Source organism: Nipponia nippon, unplaced genomic scaffold (genome assembly GCF_047370975.1).
Source record: "Nipponia nippon isolate SJK-2023a ecotype South Korea unplaced genomic scaffold, ASM4737097v1 scaffold_28, whole genome shotgun sequence".
Lineage (NCBI taxonomy): Eukaryota > Metazoa > Chordata > Aves > Pelecaniformes > Threskiornithidae > Nipponia > Nipponia nippon.
Window position 1 is genome coordinate 3,596,159 of NW_028262345.1, and position 15,560 is coordinate 3,611,718.

The window sequence follows — 15,560 nt, forward strand, 5'->3', positions numbered from 1 at the left end:
GTTTTTTTTCTTCGGTTGCTTTGACTTATGCCTCTCTCAACAGAAAGTGAAAAGGCCCTTTTCAACATTCAGTGTAAAGTTCAGCTTCTCTTGGAGAGCATCAAATGCTGCTGTGGCTGTGAGAAGGAAAGTATGGTTGAGTTCCCTGAAAAGGAACCTCTTTGGTTTATGTCTGTGTGTGGCTCTGAGTTCTGAAATGAGCTGGGTGGTTTCTGCTGATTGTGTGTTCCAGCATGAAACTGTCATCAAGCCTCCCAGTGTGTTAACAAAGCCAGATAATGTTCCTGAATGGTGTTTGTTGCAGTTACAGAGGCTGCCCTTAGCTGTGCCCATTATCTGGTTAATCCTCGCCTCTTACACATACACAGCTAGGTACAGTGCTTTTAAATGCTGTTAGAAGAAAAGGTCTAATGAAAATGTCCATCTGAAGAAAATATCCCATGAGGATTTCATTACAATGCCAGCACAATGGAATGTGCTAACAACCCAGATCTACTGGCAGATTCTTTGCAGGTTTTCACACTCAGTCCTTGATTACAGTCATGTTAACCAAGCCTGTCAAGTTGCCACTGATGAACATAACCATAATGGCTATCCATTGAATTCTCCTAGACCATAGCAAGTGCAGTGTATTAGGAGCCAGCTTATCCCACAGCAAAAGATGTTTGCACCAAGTTGTACAACCTAGTTTTTGCCTTGACTAAAAGCATACGCATCAGTGTAACTTGGCCGACTGACCGCTAGGATAAGAGGCAGATAATTATTTGGAGTTGGTCCTGAATCATAGTACTCAATTAAAATGCACCCAGACTTGGGCTGTTTTTCAGATGCGGATTACCTTTGCATAGCTGAGACCTGTCTTGAGTTTAATTGCTATAGCTCTTAGTAGCTTCCTGCCCTTGAACCCTGACCTAGGCTTCTGTGTGTTGCAGGTGAAATTGAATGGGCAGATGAGAATGGCCAGGTGAAGAATTTGCTCCAGAACCAGGACCACTATGCATCACAGCTCCCGAGTGAGAGTTTTGTGTACTACTCCAAGTCACTTGTACGCGAATTTGCAAACCTCCGCATTGGAGATGCTTTTATTTTCCTTTGTAGCTAAAGAAATACCCACGCACAGGTGAAGGCTGAAAGTTAAAGAGGATTTTCCTTCTGGATTCCCACCCTGAGCCTCTGAGCATCCTTAGCTCCACCCAGAGACAATAGGACCTAATGATGTTGAACACTTACTGAAGACAGAGCTAAGATACCAGAAATTGGACACTGAAATTAAGGCTGCTTTTGAAAATGGTCTAGTGGAAGTCAGGATTGCCTCTGCGTAGGACAGAGATTTCTTCCTGATAGTCCCAGTTATACCTCCAGGAAATGTTCTTTTGAAAATTCCTCATTTTAATACCATGCTTTTATCCCTCACAGGACATGAAAGTTCCCAAAAAGCTGTTTTTACACCTCTGCTGAAAGATCACAGCGTTGTCACTCCAAAGTTCCTGGGTAGGTAGCCTGAAGTAGATGTTTCTATAATCTCGTTCTCAAACATGAGAGGAGAGAATATCATATTAGTTGTACTCCTAGGGGAGGAATAAAAGCCTGAAGTAAAGAAGGACATTTTTAATTTATAGTCAAAATGGGAAACTTTATTTTCAGAACTAAAAAACTAGAACTGGAACTGCTTGTTAATATCCTCCCATTGTGCGTGAAGTACTGGAGTCATAGATGACATGGTGTGTACCACAGAAGTACAAGAATTACATTTGGTCTTCTCTTATCAGTTACTTTTTCTCTTCTCTCTGCAGCTAAATTGGGGAAGTGGGAAGATTCGGAAGTGCCAGCTACCAGAGTGAAATCCTGAAAATACGGCAATCAAGCAATCTTGCTTTTGGAAGTTCCATCCACAGAAGGTGAGCCCCTGACCTGAATGAAATTAATACTTACACTTTCTTTGGGTCCCCAGCACCTATCCATGAGCATATTGTGTTTCTACCACAGGTAACAGGAGTCACTCAGCACAGGGCAACGAGAATAAAACTGTGGCTTCCCTTTCCAAAGGAACTGGGAAACTCTAACGATGGCAAATCAAAGGAGTTGCTTGGTACTGAGTTTTGGAGGCCATCTTTATGCTTGTTGGTTTATTCCTTGATGAAACACTTAATTTGTTGAGTTGTTTCCAGAAGCCTGAAACAGTAAATGCCTCATTTCTGTGAGAAAAGAATAGTCTTGCTGAGCTAGTTCATCAGTAAATCAGTTTGAAGCCAGGTACACGCTTAATAACTTTGCCAAACAAAGCCTTGATCCTTGCAGACACTGGGCTTGTATGGTGAATCACAGAAATTGGCATAAGGACAAGATGCAGCCCCCAGTTGGTTCATCTTTAACTCAGTAGTTTTATTTCTGGAATTGTTGACATATTCAAATAGCAAGTCCTTAGTACTTTTATCTCAACTTTTACCTGACCAGCTTCTATAAATAACTTTATACCTCCTCAGATGGGTCATAGCTCCATGGGATGGACCCTGTCCCACCTTTCGCATACCTGTTGAGTCAGTAATCCTGCTGATTTGCTGTGCTAACTACTTGTATATATGTAGCACAATGAGAAACATATTAAAACTGCATATAAAAATTCAGATAATCTTGCAAAAGCTATAGATGAACCTTTCTTCTTCAAAGTTCCTCTTAAAAAAAAAAAAAAAGGCTGTAAAACCTAATCAGTGAGAACATACCTTTTCTCTGTACAACACCCAGTGGTACATTGATCTCGGATAAAGTCACAAACAATTTTAAAGTTGCAACACTTGGTTTTATGCAGCTCTTTTGTTGCTGAAAGTATTTCAAATTAAACAAAAAGATCTCCAAAATGTTATTTTTTAACAGTGGCCCCCAAGTAAGAAAAGGGCTGTTGGGACTCTCCGGTAAGATTCCCTACACGCTGGTGGTCATACAGTGAAATTCACCTGTGTCTGTTTATGTGAGAACTCTATGACAATCTTGGAAGTATTTAGCTGTTCATATCATGGGAAAGTAGTATCCGTATTTTCTGCAAGGAACCGATAGTCAGGGGAAGATCTCAGTCACCCAGCAATTCAAATTCCTACTCCTGGCTTTGGAAGTAAAAGCAGCAACTAATTTCTATTAAATTCAAGGAGGAAATCTGTAGTTACGGAGACACTATATTCCTCTGCTTCAAATTCATTCAGTATAACACCTGCTCTGCGTGTGTCATTTGTTCTGACATTTTAATGCGTGCTTTGGATCCAGCAGGTAGCATCTCTTTTCTGTGGAATGGCAGAAGTACTATGACATGTAATACTTCGATGATACAGGAACGGTTAGCATAGATCGTGTTACTGACTCACTGCGTTGTTGATTGCAGTTGCAAAAGGTATGAAGCAATGGAGCTGCAAAATGAGATTGTGCTGATAACTAGGGAAGTGCAAAAGTGGTGTCTGCTTTGGATTTGTGGAGATCTAAGATTTGTTGGGACACAGTATTTTTGTAAGGTAGCATCAGAAATAACAGCTACTTCAGTGGGAGGTCTCTGTTTTCTCTTGAACTTACGGAATTCAGTCTTGCAAGAAGTCTGAGAAAATGAAAATCAGATGAAGGGAATAGTTACCCCTGCTAGCTTTTCCTAGGAAAGAAAACAATAACCCTGAAAGAGTAACGGATAGACAAGATGACTTCATAAATGGAGCAGGACAAAATCTTGTCTTACAATAAGTCGGGTATCCAGTTCAATCATTAGAAGAGCTGGAAGAAACTTGAACTGAGGAAGAGGAAACTTGGTTTTCCTTGTTACCTTTTACTGACTGGCAGTATTACACCCTGAAAAAGAGAGACCTGGATAATTCACTTATATCTGCCAAAAGCAACAGGCATTGATTCCCAATCTCCCCCTCACCCATCTGTCAGCCCGTGTAAGTTCTGACAAATCAAAGCCCAAAACGGCAGAAAATACGCACTCTTCTCTATGAGAAATATGCTGCAGCCCATCACTCCTACACCTTTGAGCAACAAAGCAAACAAATATTTTGTAGTTCCAAAACCATACTAAGTGTGCACCTGTGGTATTCTTATTGGGAGAAAAGCTGCTAAAAAGCCTGTTTCTTGGAGCAAATTTGCCAAGCCAAACATAGATAAAGTAACAAATGTGTCATTAAAAAAGCTGTGGTTTCCAGGTGCCCAGCTCTTACTAAATTCTACTGGAGAGCTATTGTGCATAGGTCTGACAGGTTGGCCTTTGTAAATGGTGCCAGGGGAGATACTAGCTGATAACTGGGTTATGGTCAACAAGGAAGTCAACGCGCTGTATAGGTCGAAGGCCTCTTGTAATGCTGGATGTTGAGGCTAGTTGCTTTTTGGCAGGTGTAAGAAACAGTGTTTTCAAAAGAAGCTTGCCTGAAGCACCAGGCTCTTTTAGGATCCACAGACTGAGCTATACTGCAATGTTAGAAGGCAGGAAGGGTGAATTACCACAGTCCTATGTGTAGATCCTGGGCTAACAGCTTTTTGGAAAAGGGCCAGGTAATGGATATGCTAACAAATGATACCAGGGAAGAAATCAGAGGAAAAAGTGGATATTCATGGTTTGGATTTACACTGCTGCAGGAGTTAGGAATTGGAACTGTGAAAAGACATGGTCCTCTCTTACTGCATGCTGCTGTGAAGTTGGATTTACTCCACTTACATGAAATGTCGATATTTTGCTATAGATGAGGTCAGGACCTGTGGGGTTTTTGGTGGCCTTGTCAGTGAAGCCAGAGTTAATTTTTTCTCTTCTAGTGAAAGAAGCGTGGTACACTAAGTAAACAGTCATTGAACTCTCTCCTGGAGAAATAATTTTAAATTTAAGATGTAAATGTTATTTGATCCATAGCAGCCTTACATCAGCAATTGTCCCCTATCAATGATTTACCACCCTAAGGAGTTTTCCTGCAGTGTATTTACCTGTGCTTTGTAGGTCAGCGGTAACTAAGAACGATGAAGACTTTGTAGTGTTATAAAGTCTTTGCTTACCTTGGCTTCTCCATCGTCTCTTAGCAAACTGCAGTTCCAAAACTCTTAGCTAAGCTCAGAAAGGAGGTATTTGCACAGCAGAATTACTCCCCTCTGGTTTTATTCTTTTGTGGGTTTTTGCCGTCCTGCCCCATTCACCTTCTGGACTGGGAGGAAATTTGAGACTGGGTTGTGTAGATCCTGGACTCAAGGAGAAACTCACCTTGTGGAAGAGCTTAATCTCAGCGACAAGCAAGCTGGATCCAGCTGCGATCTGAGCAGGAGGCTGCGCAGCCAAGCGGCTCCTTCCCCTTCGAGTTACTATTCATACTTCATTAGGTGGTGCTGAGGGGGAGCGGGGTGCAGTTCTCGAGCACCCCTGTTGACCTGCCCTGGTGTGTACCCTATAAAGAAAGCTCAGTTACAGCTGGCCAGCTGGGAACTGGGAGGAGATTTGCCTTGGGAACATTCTGTTTGTTCAGGATGTAATGAACTTTCCTCCAAAGTAGCTCATGCCTGGCTATTCTGGACAGAAATAGAGTAATTCAAGCCTAATCTATCACAGGTGACTTGATCCCCCTGGGAATTTAAAGCAAAATTCATTTCAGCCACAATGAAGAGAGGAGACTGGTTCTAGCCAGGGCTGTGCTGCTTCTCCCAGCACAGCAAAGGAGTGGAGAGAGTTAAGACAGAGAAAGCCCTACACATTCCCGGAATGACTGACCTGGGCACCTGAAATGAAATAGCAATACAACACCGTTGTGCTTCTGACCTCACGTGAAGACTTGCATATGTAAATAGGGAGGTGGCTACAAATAGCTGCTTTCTCCGGTTCTGTTGGTAAATGATTTGGGGTAAATCTGTTAATGCTTGTGCTTTGGGAGTCTTTTGAACCTTGGTGGAAAATTGGAGCTGAGGCTGTTTGGACTATTAGCATAGGTTTGTGCTCTCCTTTCTCCACAACTGTTTTTTTAGGTAAATGGAGCCAGCCGACAGCATTACATCAAGTTGCTTCTCCAAATCTTGGAGGAACTCAGGCCTCTGATTCTAGAAAGCACATGGACCTCCTTAGATGAAAGACCTAGTGCAGAGTAGTACTCTAAGTTAGCAGTCTCCCCATCAGCACATCCAATGAGTACTTCTTTGTGTGACAGTATGTTAACTCTCAGAACTAATAAAAAGGCTGGTTTTGAGCCCTTTCAGATCACAGGCACCTTATTTATGTACCAGGAAGAAACTGATCAATTTTCCTGGGATAAAATCCTTGTCTGGACTTCAGGTATTGTCTGTTACAATCCCATAGGAAATTACATGTGAAATATACTTTGTCCTTAAGTCACTCTTTTGGGGTGACTTTATTTTTTGGGGGGAAAAAAAAAAAACCAAACAAAACACTGCATGGGGAAAAAGGTGGCCTTCATGGATAGGAGGTTTGGTTTACTAGGGACAGTGAAGGGTGGTCAAACAAAGTGATGAAATTAGATCCAAGAGAGGTTACTAAATAGCTGCAATTTAGGAACTGGCATCTTGAGACTGGAATAGTCTGAGAGAATGTCCCTGCACTGTCTTTTTTGGGCTCAGTATTCTGTAGTTTAAAGTAATAACCTGACCTTCCTACTAGTGCTTTTTTTGACCAAGGGAGTTTGCAAAAGCTTTTGCTGTCTCCAAGTTGTTTTCTGCAAGGTTTTATTGTGATCTTTGTGATCCGTTGCTGTGTACCTCTTGGCCTAGTTTGCCATTGCTTTGGCTCTTGCCCTTGTTCACATCTGCATAGTCTTGTCCTTACATTTCTTGTCTTGATAATGCAGTACTTACAAATTGAAATTCTCCTCTCACAAACCAGCCTTTTCTTTTTAAGAAAGTAGAAGGCTACAGGGAACTAGTGCTGTAGGCCTCTTTAAAGTTATAAATAGCTGTATATGTATTTTTCTTCCTCTTTCTGTCACATAACTGTAGTGCTTCTGCATGGCTGCTTCTTCCTCCCAGCCCTCCCTGCAGGCAGGTAGCAGAACGGAGCTCAAAATCAGACAGATGCAAAGAACTGCTGCGAGCGGTCTCTGAACTTTAACTCTCCCCCTTCCTCGACTCTATTGCACCACTTTTGCCCCCAGGAGAAGGTAGCTTCTTCAGGCTGTTGGGCTTTCAGCTTTGGGGGAATTCCTACACTTTGTCTTGTGGATCTTATCTACTCTCTTACTCAACATATTCTGGTTTTTATTTGTGCAGAACTTCTGACACACTGCTGAGCTGGTTCACATAGTCCATCCATTCAGCAAACCTTTGTGTTCTTCCCTCTGTCCATCTTTCCCCCTGTCCTTATTGCTACCGTGACTCTGCTAAGTGCATTTCTACACTTTGTTTAGGATTCACAGATCAGGACTGTTCCTGTTTAAGTGCATCCTCTTTGATTTGCAGACCACTCAGGCTGCCAGGGAAGTCACTGAGATTTTGACTTAGTGCCTGGAAAACAGGCCTAGAGACCGAGTGAGATATTTCAGGAATTCTACCAGAAGTAAGTTTACTCACGTGATAAATTACACTGTTCATGGGATTTGCATCAGCAGTGAACCCTTCAGAGAAGTTACAGAAGGATAACCCAATTCTTTCTTTCATTTTCTTCCATCTCCCCGCAGTTCATGTCACTTGTCATGTGTTCGTGTCTCGCTTCTTTGTTCTGTATTTTCCTAATTCAGTTCTGCTTTTCAGATTCTTATTGTAGTTATCTTAGTTTCCGAGTGATTCTTTCTGGCATTCAAAATCTGTGAATTGTTAGCATCAGTGTGGTTATCACTGATGTTCCATATTCTCTCCCTAAGCTCTGATAGTAATGTAGAAGACAGGCGGTTAAGTGTCACAGGCTACCTGAGCCATTTTGCTTCCTTTACTTCCCTGCCTAGTGCACAAAGTCTTCGTGTCTGCCAGCTGTAGCCATGAAGGATTTTTCTATGCTGCTGGAACTCAGCCTGTGTGACAGGGAGGGACCAGAGAGATGTCAGAGCCTGAGGCAGCAGTGGTACATGGAGGTGAGAGGATCTGCTGGTACCAGCAGAGAGGAGAGCGCACAATCTATCTGTGCATGCAGTCTCTCCTCCTTCCCTGCTGGTACCAGCGCATTCTCCTTACTCAGGTTCAGGCTGGTGCCAGCATTTTCCTTTTTTTTTTTTTCTTGTCTTGCACAAAATAATTTGTTTTTCTACATAGTTAAAACAAAGGTCACGGTAGTTCTTACAGCTGAGGGACACCTGTTAGTGGGAGCCTTTTCAAAGGCATGGCTTTGAGCTGTGTCCCCTCTCTGTCCCTGTCTCAGAAAGGCCAGAAGGGGTGGTTACAGGGGAGTCCTTCAGTATGCTGTTGACCAGTGTATTATTGAGACCAGGCTGCCTCACATAATGCAGACTTAACAGGGGGCCAATATATTTAGGAAAAAGAGAAGCTAAGCAAGAGATTCTTGAGGAAAAGAGAGAAGTTTCTTATCTAGGAAATTAATTCTTGTTTCGAAGTGTATTTTCCTTTCAGCCAAAGACTATTCTAGGTGTTCAGATCTTTCCACAAAGATAGATATGGTGTATTTTCTTCCTATTCAATCACTTACGTAGCAGCCTGATCTTGTAAATCATTTGTTCAAGACAGACAAGTATGTACTGTGCTCATGCAAGATTTTCAAAATTCTGCTGTGCAATTTTTTTGCCACCAAACTGCAGACCTGTGGTAGATCTTTACAGTTTTAAGGTATCTTCTTGAGTTCACAGAATAGCATACAGTGATGCTTCATGTGAGGCCAAGCAGAGATTCCAGAGGGAGGTGGCCCTGAAAGCATTAGTGTTACCTTGAAAGAAAATTGGAATCGTTTCTGAGTACATAAAGCAAACTGTTGTACTGGTCTACATAAGGCCGGCAGCAGAGATTATTGCAGCAGGGTAGGAAGCAATGTGTGTGGGTTTCAGCTGCTCCATTGGAAAGCCTGGCCTAGGATGGTGAAGGGCTTACACGGCTTCAGAGCTGGCAAACTGACAGCATAAGAGTTTCTGCCTAAGAGGCTTGTACAGAACAATGTGGTTATTCTTGTAGTTTCTCAGTTGTATAGCCCAAAAAGCTGTCTGTTTTCCAGTTTTACGAGAGCGGTGGATGGAGAAGTATGGAGACTATGTAGGGCTGGAACAGTGGGACAGAAGAGAAGTGCTGAATGACTGAAGAATTCATAGGTTGGAAAAATAAATAATGCAATCACTTCCAATATTTTTATTGTCGAGATAGTTTCAGGTTAGGACATTTCTTGCCTGCCGACAGTAGGTGCCTGATAAAATACCTTCTGCTTTTCCCATTGAGACTGGAATGAGATTAGGCCGAATGGTTATTAATCTAACAGCGGGGTTCCACTACAATGTACAAAAGGGCCAGTTACAGACTCTTTCCTGGGGTGAAATTTGGAGGAGCAGAGGCTTAGCAATCATTGAGTTATGTGTGAAGTTTCAAAGCCATGCTATTTGTATCACAGTTGTTACAAAATTACTATTTTTCTTCGTGCTTAAAAAAGGATCGGTTAAGTTGAACAGACCTCAGGTACCATGACAGCACATGGGTTTGTTGACTTGCAGGGGAGAGATTTCATAGTTGTCAAACCCACTTCATTCGGCAGAGAAATCTGTTACCATTTTTACTGGTTTTTATCTTTTCTGCCTATTTTACATCTAAGTGCATGTTTCTTACCCTGAAGAATATTTATCGCATTCATCTTAGAAGTTTTTGGGAACAGGGAAAAGCTTCTACTTTATGGCTGTAAGTCTTTGCCGGTGCACATACTCTGGTTTTGTGCTTGCAGACAGCTTCAGCAGGGCTGTCTGCCTGCAGGGAGTTAAACACATCCCCCGCAGAACTGGAGGTTGCATTTGCGTATTGCCCATCTCTGCAGCATTTGCACACCTTGCTGCCTTCTTACTGCTGAGCGGGAATGGGCTTTGGTGTACTGCTCCCTCCTTCTAGGAAGTTCTTTGTTCAAACTCGATATAAAAGCCTGTCTTTCTTAATAACCTGGACATTTTAGGAGTGTAAATACCAAAATGTATCTGTTCCAAAGTGTATTTATTTTGCAAAACACCTCACTGAGAAACTTGCCTGCATGGGGGGTGTGTGGGAGTGCGCAGGTGGCCCTGGACGGGCAGGGCAGCCCACCCTAAGGAGCAGCTGTGCAGCCTCTCGTTAGAGGGCATTGGGCACAGCTGTGCGGGGCTGGTGTCCAGCCACCTGCGGTTCCCCTGGACGGACTCGCCTGTGCTGTACGTCTGAGTAGGCAAGGAATATTTGGCCGTGCTGCTGAAGTTGTGCTTTTGGGGCTGTGGTTGCGGTAAGTCCTCAGGCAGCGCTTGGAGGGTTTGGGGGGGACCGGTGGCAGAGCCTCCTGTGGTGAGCTGAGGCTGCACTTCGCCTCAGGGAGGGCTTGGTGAGAGACTGGCTGCGTCTGTGGTTCCTGTTAGCTTGGGGACCTTGTTCCGCTGCCCTACCCATGAATGTAGGGAAAAATGGAGCACGAGTTGGCTTTACCCATGGCTAACGCCAGCCGTGGGCAGCCACCAGCCAGCTGTACCTGTGGTGATCCTGGGGTCAGGATATTTTCCTTGGAAAAGCTGTGACTTTGCCAGGTTCCCCAGTGGCTCCCTGAGGCACAGGTAGCCTCAGGCTCAGCTCCTGGAGGTGGGGTACTTGCTGTTCTTAAACCTTTAGCAGTATGCTTTCAAGCACTTTTTCACAGAGGTCTTGTTATCATTCTTTTTTTCAAGAAATAGAACAATGGTTTCTCTCATTTATTTTAGGTTTTTGCTTGAAATGTTTATGAAACACAGGACAGAACGAATTAGCCTTCTAGTCCTTTCAGAAAGAATCATTGCCCGCTGCAATTCATTTTCCAATTAAAGTGGCATTAGTTGAAAAACACAGTGCTGTTTCAGAGTAGGTTGTTAAATAAAAGACATAGTTCTAGACTGTTTGGGGGTTTTGCTGCTTTGCTGTACGGGTCTGCTAGAAAATTCCTGTTTGTCCTTAAATCCAACATATTGTGTTGCTCTGACTGGGCTGGTGGGCTTTCTGCTTGAAATTCCTAGCAGAACACTTCAAGGGTTTAGCAGCACCAAAACAGCTAAAGTTGATTCCAGTTGAGCTTTGTTTCCTAAATAGTATGCTTTGTAATGTGAGCATTTAAATGATGCCAAATGAGCTTTGAAGATAGCATCTTGCAGGTAAGAAATCGTAGCTCATGTTGCTGTGGTGATTATGGTTAGTCCAGAGAATCTGCTAGGTAGACAAGTGCTGGGGGTAAATACCTTTGTATCTAGCATTTCTGTGTTTATTTGGTTTTCATTTATGGCCTCAAATTTTGCACCTTCAAATTGAAACTCTTCTTTCAGCTTAAAAATAAACTTCACCTCACAATGTGGAGTTGAAGGAAACTCAATTACAATCTGAGTGTCATTATGAATGCAAACTACATTGTGCTTCCTGGTGCTGTTACTTGGAATTAGATGGATTGAGTGATTATGGGGTGTGTAGTGCTGCCAGAAAATATCTGCTCCCAGGGGATCTTTCACACTGGTGGGTCTGGACTAGTTTTTCGGTCGTTGCAAAATAATGTTTGTTCATGAACTGACCTGGTTAAAGCAGGTGTAATAGGGCATGACTTAGGAGAAGATGTTGTTCCTCTCTGAAAATCTCTAGTATCAGAAGAAATTAACACAGACAGCTTAACAATGTCTGAGAGTTTTTGTCAGAGGATGAGGCTGGAACAAATCATTGGGGTTTCTGTAAATCAGGATGCCCTAGGTTGTGTAATGCTGAAGAAATTTCTGAGACTATGTCAAGGCCCAAGAGTGGCACCATAATCGTACTCTGTAAGTGCAATGTTGTCTCTCTCCTTATGGCTTATGTACGTGTTTACATGAATTTCCTACATCACACGTGAATTTGCTACATCACAGGTCTGTAGTAGGACCCTTGAGAATTTGTTACCCTCATGAGTAGCCAGCCCAGAGTTCTTTGTGTGGTGATGCCCCAGCAGTAATCTCTTAAATTACAAGAATAAATGGACTGTGAGTTGGGTGTGTCTTTCTAGCATCGTTGTGATCTTTATTTTCACTAAGTGTTGACGCTGTAGTGAGAACAGCAGTGGCCTGCAAATGTTTGCAGGATAAGATTAATTTCCTTCCTCTTCTAGTGGAGATATGCGTGGGCCAGCAGTGTCATGGTGTCTGCTGAAGAGGTTCCTTGCACTAGTGGTGGTGCCGCCAGAAAAGGTAATAAGAACCATTTTCACTGTATAATTTGGCTACAGTTTTTGTTTCAAAATGTGAACCCTGCCTATGAGTTAATGACAGCGAAGGCACTCTTCACCTCATAGGAATACGAGTCTTCACTGAAATCTCAACATCGCATGTTGAAATCTCAATCAAGTCTTCAGCTCTTGCCTCATATTATATGATTAAAAATGTAATACTGAGAATTCCTAGTTGTTAATCACATTGAGAGGGGATGAGTATCCTACATGAGGTCTACAAAACTGATTAACAAGAAAGGCAATGTGCTCTACATATAATCATCACTGAAAAGTCTATGTACTACACTTAAATATTACATGTGTCTCTTCTGATGCTGCCAAAATCAGTTTTGTATTTGAGCATAAGGGAAAATTCAGACCTGACACACGTAAGAACTTCAGCTCTTACACAGTTATGGTAGAAGGTAGGTAGTATTATTTGTTACCATCTTGAAGCTTGACTAACCCCAAGATAAATTGCTCATAACTCTGACTTACTCAAAATCTGTGTGTTAGGAAGTATAATATAAAATCCCACTGTTTAACTCTAGTATGAAGTCTTGTTATGAATAAAAATTTTTGAGCAACATACTAACAGGGCCAAGAGACAGGCGTCACGACAGAGAAACTAGTACAATTTGCCTGCCTACATAGCTTTTTTTGTACTGCATTGCACAGCAGTTTTTGTCATCCTTAAATTCTCCTTTTCTCCTGTGCTGCAGAGTAGCACTTTGCCTTAAGCCAACTCTTCCTTTTCATCTTGCTTGCCTCTTGACCAGAATGCAGGAATTGTCTAGTAACACAGCAGGTGGAAGGGGAAAGGGGGTTGGGTTTATTGGAGGTGGGTGGGGGGAGATGGTGAGAGCTAGTTTAAACTAGAGAAAACTGTGCAAAGAGGCTGTTGTTAAAAGAAGCAAAAGGAGGCAAAGGAAAGCTGTGAAGTTCGGCGTAATCAGTAGGAACATCTGACCTGTCTAGTCTGGCTAAGGCTGGAGCAAGAAAGCACAGTTTTGTGTTAAAGAAAGGTATCTCAGTTTATGAGCTAAGTAAATTAACTCTTGGCATGCTTGCAACATAGTTGTAGGCAGAAAAGAAACAGCCTGCTTGAAGGTATGTTAACTTACAGTTCAAAATCTGCTTTTCTCCATTGCATATCTTTGAGTTATTGCTACTTACTTGACTGAGGGAGAGCCATGTTTATTCCTGTTGAGGCTGCAGAACTGACTAAAGGAATTGACAAGTAAGAACTGCATGGAGGAATTGCATTTTCTTTTTGTTCTAGTATTTAGCACAGGAGTATTTCTCATGGTCTGTGGCCATGGTTCCTACATGTTTTCTCACCCCTCAAATGATAATAATAATAATGATGGTATGCATGTAGTAGTAAGAAACCTGTGCAAGGATGAAGGCTCCTTGTGATAAAGACCGTGCAAGGCTAAATGAAAAAGCAGTACACAGTCCTGACCAGGAAAGTAAATTATCTTCCTTCCCAGCTATAATATAAAGAGCCTGCCAGCTCAGTTCTTTGGGTTCTGGATTACAGTGTGTGTTCTGCCCAGATTTGGAATTTAACTGAATGTCTATAATGTTCTTGATTTGGGAGGTACTAGCATGTGAAGATGCCATGCCGTGCTATGGTGAATATCTTCAACCTGCTCACAAATGGGATACAAAGCAGATTAAAGGGAATAAATGATGCAGCAGTAAGTGTAGAATTGATGTGTGATACTGCCACTTAAAAAGCCATTATGAGATCGGAGGGAGAATGCCTGTGCGTGTATTTGAGTTGCTTCAGTTTGCAGCTGGATTGTACCACCTTCTTTGCACTTTTCTTTGTGAGTAGTCTTAACATTGATGGGTATAGCAACTTTGTCTGAATTTATTGGGATAAATGAGGCCTGTGCTCGAGGACAGTTCCACATTCACTTGCATCAGATACCATAACCTCAAGCCTTTTAGTTAGATGTCAGCAGAGGATGGTTATACTGGACCGGGAGGTCCTACCTGCTGGTTCCCTGCACATGCTGTTATGCAATGACCTGTTTTGTCTTATGCAGTCATTCCCAGACTTACTCGTTCTAACACACATTATGCATGCCAGTGAGTGAATGTGGGATTCATTCTTTCCATGCCTATGGCCTCTTTGCCCATTTTGCCTTAATGTTTTTGAGATCTGTTGTAACACTGGAAAGTCTCTTAGACAGTGCAGCTGTCCTTAGGCATTCATGGGCTTTGCCCTTCTGTTAATCTTCTGATTTCTTAATTTGTCCTTTCAGTTGCTTTGCAGACCTTTGATTTGGACTTCCTGCTCGGGCATGGATACAGTAAAACAGATTGCAACGTACATTTTGTCCTCTCAAGTAAAATGTTGGTGTGGTGGAGTCACAGGCAGCCAAACTATAGAGCTGTTAGGTTGCATACTACTCTTAGCCTCTGAAGAGGGCTTTGAACTAAAGCAACGTTTGAAATGCAAAGGAGCATTTGCTGACAGCTCTTCTTAAAAGCAAAACTGACCCTACAGGTATGAGAGCAGACTATTTCAGAATTATTTGCTGGTTTTGAGGCTTTTGCTTCAGACCATCCGCTGCTTTTTTTTTTTTTTTTTTTTTTTTTTTGCTGTTACTGATTTTCTAGGTGGCTTTTTTGTTCCCCCTAAAATGATTATATGTGCAGGAAATGTGATGCCGCCGTTCCTCCCCGCTCACTTTTGCACAGAGGGGACATGGAGACATACATTTGCTAGTTTTCCAGATATTACTATGACAGACTATGCTCTTCTCTCAGGAGCATATGTTGATGCTAAAATGGATGCATCACATCCATCTTCCAAGTTTTCCTCTCAAAACTTCTTTTTTTTCTTTTCCTCTGCTGTTGAGTTTTTTCCAGCTTGCATTACTTTGTTTCCTCCTGATTTCTTTATTTGGCACTTCTTCAAGCCAAGGACATCCATGTGTCAAAGTTCTCTCTGATACTGGGGAGGATGCATGTGTCAGACAAAGACTGAATGGTTTGTGATATGGCAAAAGAAGAATGTTCCTAGAAAAGTAATGGAGAAGCCGGATTAGCTTCCAGTGTTACAGTTGTTACACTATCACTTGGCCTTGAAATCCTGGAAAATTCCTCTTCTGTAGCTCTGTGGTTTTGTCAGTTTCTCTTGCTGTGTTGGGAGATTCTGTGTATACAATTTCATGAGTATGTTTTTGTTTTGCATTAGCAGCAAAATGATATGTTGACTCTGAATGTAGTCAGAGGTGCTGAGGTACTCCAG